Source organism: Mesoplodon densirostris, chromosome 2 (assembly GCF_025265405.1).
Source record: "Mesoplodon densirostris isolate mMesDen1 chromosome 2, mMesDen1 primary haplotype, whole genome shotgun sequence".
Classification (NCBI taxonomy): Eukaryota; Metazoa; Chordata; class Mammalia; order Artiodactyla; family Ziphiidae; genus Mesoplodon; species Mesoplodon densirostris.
In genome coordinates this window covers 54,919,176-54,926,291 of record NC_082662.1, presented here as the reverse complement: position 1 = coordinate 54,926,291, position 7,116 = coordinate 54,919,176, and positions in this window count along the sequence as shown.

The window sequence follows — 7,116 nt, the reverse complement described above, 5'->3', positions numbered from 1 at the left end:
TAATACTCTGTGATATATCTTATTCAACATTCTTTTTGTAATCTTAAAAAAAATTAGACAGTACAATACAAATGATAAATACCTTAAATAAACACTTTGTGTGCATAGTCTGATACAACCATTTTGATCACTTTAGTTTATTATCCCATTGCTCCTAATAAAAGTGCTTTACATGTTAACTTATGCAAGCATATGTTTCTGATGTTCATTGATGGAAATGTTTTCTTCCTTACAACAACCCTCTGAAGTGAGACTATCATTCTCTCTATTCTTCAGATGAGACAATTGAAGCACAGAGAAGTCAACTTATTTGCCCAAGGTCATAAAAATAGTGAGTGGTAGAGCTGATTCACCCTCAAGCCCTCCAACACCAGAGTGGTTTAACTGTGGTGCACTCTGCTTCCAGCTAGTATTTATTGAGCACTCACTATGGGCCAGGCTCCGTGAGAAGGACATTACCTGCAGCATCTTATTTAATCCTCCCGACAACCACATGAGGTAGACCCATCGGAAGTTGCCATTTGAAAAAATAACCCATTGGCTCTAATATAAAGATCAAATTTGAAATCATCTGCAAATGAATAGAATGGTTAAGATTTATACATTACTTCTTCTCTGACCATGGAAACTCTTCATTAATAGAATTCATGGTTGAGGAATACAAGATCTTATGTGAAAAGGGACCAAAGTAATGAACAAGGCCACAAAAGCCCTTATACATATTCATCTTTTCTAAAATTAAACCAGTAGAGACTCTACACTCAATAGACCAGCTGTGGCATTTCCTATCCTCAGTCACTAACAACCCAGATGCCTGTTGTATCTCCTCACAACCCAGTTGTAGGAAAAACATGGCAGCTGCAACAAGACTTGCAACGATCTGTACTTCAAGTTCACTCGGTGTGAAATTTTTGGCAATGTGGAATAATATACAAATGTATATGTGAGGCCTAGAATTTCTCTGAAGGGCAAACTTGCATCCACAGGGCGATTGCTACATCAGTGGTGTTGCAGGGTCTACTTCCATGAGCTGATGAGTGAAGCACTTGGCAACATTGATATCTGTCTCCTGGGGTGAAATGGTTGCAAGGAAGAAAACCAGGAGACATTGCCTCTGCTCTGGGATCACTTTTCAGGTCTAGGATCTGTGACACGAATCCAGCTGATCCTAAATGCTCAAGACAAACTATTTTGCTCATATCTATAGACCACAAAAAAAGAAGAGTCAACTTCTTTAAGTATAGGCTACTTGAAATATTTTCATGACAACCTCAGGGTTTTTAGCTACCAATCAAAGACATGAATGATTGAAGCCTTAATGAAGCAGCTCAGTTGCTGGTAAAGCCAGGCATTTTAATGTGTTATTACTGTTGCCATTTGGGTTCTTCAGGCAGCAGGCTCCAAGACAGAACGTAGTGTGCGGATGTATATCGAGAGATGATCCCCTGTTGTCTTCCAAAGTAATCAAAGCAATCAAATAACTGTGTTTTAAGTCACTTTGGAATCGTTTTTACATGGCTATGCCTTCCACTCTACACGATTAGGTTCAAGTACATTATTTGGTTTTATTTTCTCTAAATTTAGCAAAGTGGAGAAGATATTTGCTTACATATATAAAAATTTTGGAAGGATAAACCATAAAAAAGGGCTTACCTGTGGGGAAAGGATGAAATAGCATGGAGGGGAGGAGAATAGAGGCAATATTTTTATAGATTTGACTTTAGAAACATGTTCATGTTTTATGTAATTATAAAAAATCATATTAAATAAAAAGCAATCCTTAAAACTCAAAAAAATATAACTTTTGAAGGCCGCTTCTATCACTTCAGAACTGGGAAGCCCTCAGCAAGTTACTTACTAAGGCTTGATTGACTCATCTCTAAAACTGAAATAATTATAGTGACTCACTGGGTTAATATGAAGATTAAATAAGGCACATTAAACATACTTAACACAGTGCCTAGCGTGAAGCAAGTGTCCAAAGTATATTAGCTATTATTTGTAACCCTAAAACTTGGATCAGGATAATTTGGAATCAAGTATCTGTTTTATGTGAAAATTCTCCCCGAGGTCCTTCTTAATATTGAGATCCTCCAAGATATTTAATATTTCACTTACAAAAATATAGTTTTTCAGAAATGGGTCTACTACAGCCTTGAGAAGGGGAGTGGTGGTCTTTACCAGCCCAGCACAGAGAATCTGCTGAGAGCTGGAACTCAGAGGCAGTGTTAATTCCACCTTACAGCAGTGAAAGAGAGGCAGTGTTCCCCGCACACCAAGGAGCGCCCTGCCTCCTTGAGCAGAAAGAAGCTTCTAGAATTCAACAGGAGATGAGTTGGTGGGAAAATTGAGACGTGCTGGGCCATGGCCTTTCGTGAGAGGAAAGGCTTTTCCAGCCGGTCTTCCTTCTAACGTGTTCCTTCTCCATTACGCACATACATATATGAGCATCACTCCTTTGTAAGTCTGAGGGGGTCAGCACGTGGTTGGCAGGGATGTTCCTGAGAGCCGTTCCTACATCAGGATGTCTAGCAATGACTAAACTATATGCCAAAGTGAATTTGAGCCATGGAAATATGTCCCATTAAATCCAGACTAAATGAGTTTAGACCCAACTCATTCTTTCTTTACCTGGACCCTAAAATTGTTCTCAGACATCCCAAAACCACCAGCATAGGGGAGAGTGGTATGAAGGGGGGGTGCCATGGAAAGAGACAAGAGCCTTAACCAGCTGCAGTTAAAATATTGCACTTTTGCAAATTTGTAAAAAACGTATGACCATATAAGCACATTGTTAGGGGTCCTCCCAAGGCAGTGGTAGGAACTCTGCGACCAGGGACCTTGTAGCCGGACCCTGTAGTGTGGGCTTTGTCAGAGTCACAGTAAATCTGCCTCTGCTTATCAGGAAAGCTCAGTTTTCAGAATTTCTGAGAAATCTTTTTATAGAACACAGACTCATTTCTCAATTTATTAGCCTGTGGGTTGAGGTATTTCCGTGGCCAGTTTTCTAAAAATGGAGAGACCTGCATTTAAAAGCTAGAAACCACATGCGGTGGCTGATGGGGGTAAGGGAGTGGCAGCACCGACTGCTCCCAGACTAGCTCTGAGGGTGCAACAACCATGGCAGGGGGCCAGGTCTGAGCAGGGAGGGAGCACCTTAGGGAATGGATGCACCCCACACACAGGGTGGGGGACCGCTGATGACTGCAGCTCTTAGCAAGGTTAATGATGGCAGAGGGGAAACTCCTGAAAGCCTCTCTTTCCCACCCACCCACCTCCTTAGGGCACCTACCGTCACCCCTCCACCGGGGGGCTATAATTACACTGGACAGGTTGAGTGGGAGAATTCTGGATGTGTTCCCATTATGGCCTTATTGATATCCCCTCTGTTATCAGGCCTCAGGCCCCCAGCCAGGAGAAGCACCTGGTCTAATTCTATTTATCACTAAATCCTTAATATCCCCTGGGAGTGTCAGGACTCATCATTCCAAAGACGGCACGAATGAAGAATATTATTGCAAATCACTCATCTCAGACCTGGGCCCAGACTTTGTTTTGCATTTTTATAAATGGCTAAAAGTTTAGCTTAGGTTGGATCAGTTAAAGTCACAGCATTTTAAATTTCACCTAAGGTTAAAGGTAGCAGCTTTCAAAACTCTTGATTTCAGAATATCAGGAAGTGACTAAATGAATTAATTGGAAATTATTATTGGAATCAATGAAGCTTTCAGAACTGCCCTTGTGAGTTCTATAACAAACTTCTTTTTGTTTGAATTTCAAAAAATGTCACCCAGAACATGGTTGGAAGTTCCTCAGATGCATATCTCTGTAATGAACAGGAGGTTTGAAAACGTGCCCTGCTTCTACAGCAGACTTTATTGCTTCTCAAGATGGAAAGCATTTTAGCTTACAAAAAACAACCACCACCATTTCCCTCTTTAATTCCTATCTCTCTGACAGAAACACACTTGAAAGAGTCAGTTGGGTGGACTCTTAATGGCTTCCTGTGGTTGTAGCTCTATTGTGGGACAGAAAGGACATTCAGAAAGAAAAAGATTGCATCTGTATTTTCATAAGGAAGGAATGTAATGCAATCTGCACATAGGTGAGACTTTGTGAGGTACGTGTTGTTGCAGGAGTGGATCACATAATAACTACATTTACCAGATTGTTTGTATAAGAGTTGTTTTCCCTACTAGACTGTGAACTTCACATGGGCAAAGCTAAATTTTTTTTTAGTTTACCTCTGTGTCCTTAGACTCTAGCACAAAGTGGATGCCAAAAATATATACTAAATAAGCACTATCAAGGTACCAAAGAGCAGTTTAAAAAAAAGAATGAGGGCTCACATTTTTTAAAAGGCATTGATTTTTAGGGAAGAGAATTCACCAGTTTTTGATAACGTGTCATTTTGTAATAATTTCAAACCTACAGAAAAGTTTCAAAAGTTATACAAAGAACTCTTGGGTGCTCTTCAACCAAATTCCCCAAATTTTAACATTTGCCACACTTAATTTTAAATATAAATGTGAGAGTAAGCTGCAGACATGCTGCCCCTTTACCTCTAAGTAATTCAGTGTGTAATTCCTAAGAACAAGGACATTCTTTTATATAACTACTATACAATTGTCAAAATCAGGAGATTAACAGTGAGACAATATTATTTTCTAATCTATAGACATTATTCAACATTTGCTCATTATTTTAATCATATTCTATACAGTAATAGAAAAATAAGTTTTTTTTTTTGTTTTTTTTTTGCTGTACGCGGGCCTCTCACCGCTGTGGCCTCTCCCGTTGCGGAGCACAGGCTCCGGACACACAGGCTCCGCGGCCATGGCTCGCGGGCCCAGCCGCTCCGCGGCATGTGGGATCTTCCGGGATCGGGGCACGAACCCGTGTCCCCTGCATCGGCAGGCGGACTCTCAACCACTGCGCCACCAGGGAAGCCCGAAAAATAAGTTTTAAGGATCCAATACAGGATTACACATTGCATTTTCATATCTTTAATCTCTTTCAATCTGGAACAGTTACTCAGTCTTTCTTACTCTTTCATGACCTTAATATTTTTGAAGCATATTGGCCAATTATTTTGTAGGATGTCCTTCAATTCAGGTTTATCTGATGTTCCCTCGGGATTAAATTCATATTTTGCATCTCCGACAGCATCACCAAATAAGTGATGCTGTGTCTCTTGCAGTGCATCATATCAAGAGACACAGATGTGAGTTTGTTCCATTACTGGTGATGCTAACGTCAATCACTTAATATGTAAGGTGGTGTTGGTCAGGTTTCTCTGCTGTAAAGTTACTATTTTCCCCTTTGCAATTCCCCCTTTGTAGTTAATAAGTATTCTGTGGGGAGATACTTTGGAGCCATGTAAGTATCCCCAAAATTTCACCTGCCAATTTTAGCATCCAATGATAATTCTTGCTTGAATTAGTTATAAATATACTTGCCAAATAGTGATAGTCTAACTCCATCATTCATTCTGCATTTGTTGGTTGGCATTCTCCTATTAGAAAACTGTTCTCATTCTCCTCTATTTATCTATTGATGCATTTATTTATATTAGCGTGGGCTTGAATTATTGCTTTAGTCATTGGGGTGATAATATGTTAATATCATTATTTATTTGGTGTGCATATTCTCTCAGATTAGGCTCCCATGTTCTCTTGACGTGTTCCATTATTTTTGAGCATTATCTTTCTTTGTAAGATAACAAGAGGTTTCAGGCTCAACCTGGACCTTCTCTGCCCAGCCCTGGAATCATTCATTCTCTCAGGAGACCTGGTTCCATTAAGTGGAGAATGGTCCCAAATTTACTTTTAAAATAAAGCAAAAACAAAACAGAGAATACACAATTACTCAATAAATGCAATCAATATTTAAAACATACTCTGATCTATGCCATTGCCAGTTAAACAAAAGACACAAAGTTAGACTCAAGACAGTTAATTAATGGTGTTAATTTTTTTTTTTTTTTTTTTTTTTTTTTTGCAGTACTCGGGCCTCTTACTGCTGTGGCCTCTCCCATTGCAGAGCACAGGCTCCGGACGCGCAGGCTCAGCAGCCATCGCTCATGGGCCCAGCCGCTCCATGGCATGTGGGATCTTCCTGGACCGGGGCACGAACCCATGTCCCCTGCATCGGTAGGCGGACTCCCAACCACTGCGCCACCAGGGAAGCCCCTAGTTCTTTCTTCTTTCCTCTTAAATCTGTTAATGAGCTCATCTAGTGAATTTTTCATTTCAGTTTCTCTATTTTTCAATCCTAGAATTTCCATTTGGTTCCTTTTTATAGTTTCAATTCCTCTATTGAGATTCCCTATTTGTTGACTCAGTGTCAGTATAGTTTCCCTTAATTATTTGAATATATTTATAATAGCTGCTTTGAAGTTTTCTCTGCTAAATCCAACATTTTGGCCCATTCAGAGACAATTTGCATTGGCTGCTTTATTCCCTGAGCACGGATCACACTTTCCTATATTTTATAGGTCTAGTAACTTTTGGTTAACAATTGGACATTTTAGGTAATATTTTGCAATGACTCAATTCTGTTTTATTTTTCTGAGTCTTTATCTTTTTTGTAAATTGTCTGCACGTGTACTGTGGAATCTCTCTCTTCCATAGTGTGGAGACACTGATGTGTCTGCTCAACTTATTATTCTACTTTTAATTTTTTCAACCTGGCCTCCTGGGGTCACCCCATGTCTAGGTAGCTCAGTGATTGGAGAATGATTTGCACAAAAGTTGTTCTTGAACACCTCAGGCCTGTAAAGCTTCCAGCCTCTGCCTTTTGATCTGTGCGTGAACTGGAGAATCCATTTAAAGTTGCAACCAATTCCAAGCCTCCCTTAGCTTTCACTTTTTACCAGGCTCTCTGAAGTCTCTCCTAGGCATGTGTGTTTCCTCTGTCAGCCAGGTGTGTGTGTGAAGAGTTTAGCTCAGGCCTTTTGTGGCTCTCTCATTTTCAGAATCTCTGTTAAATTTATGTCTGGTCCACTCCTCACTGGGACAACAAACTTAGACTAGCAATGTTTTCTCCTATTCCCCTACAGCACCCCACTGTTAGCTGGCAAAACTGTGGGATTTTGTCCCCTACTTCATCCCAAGT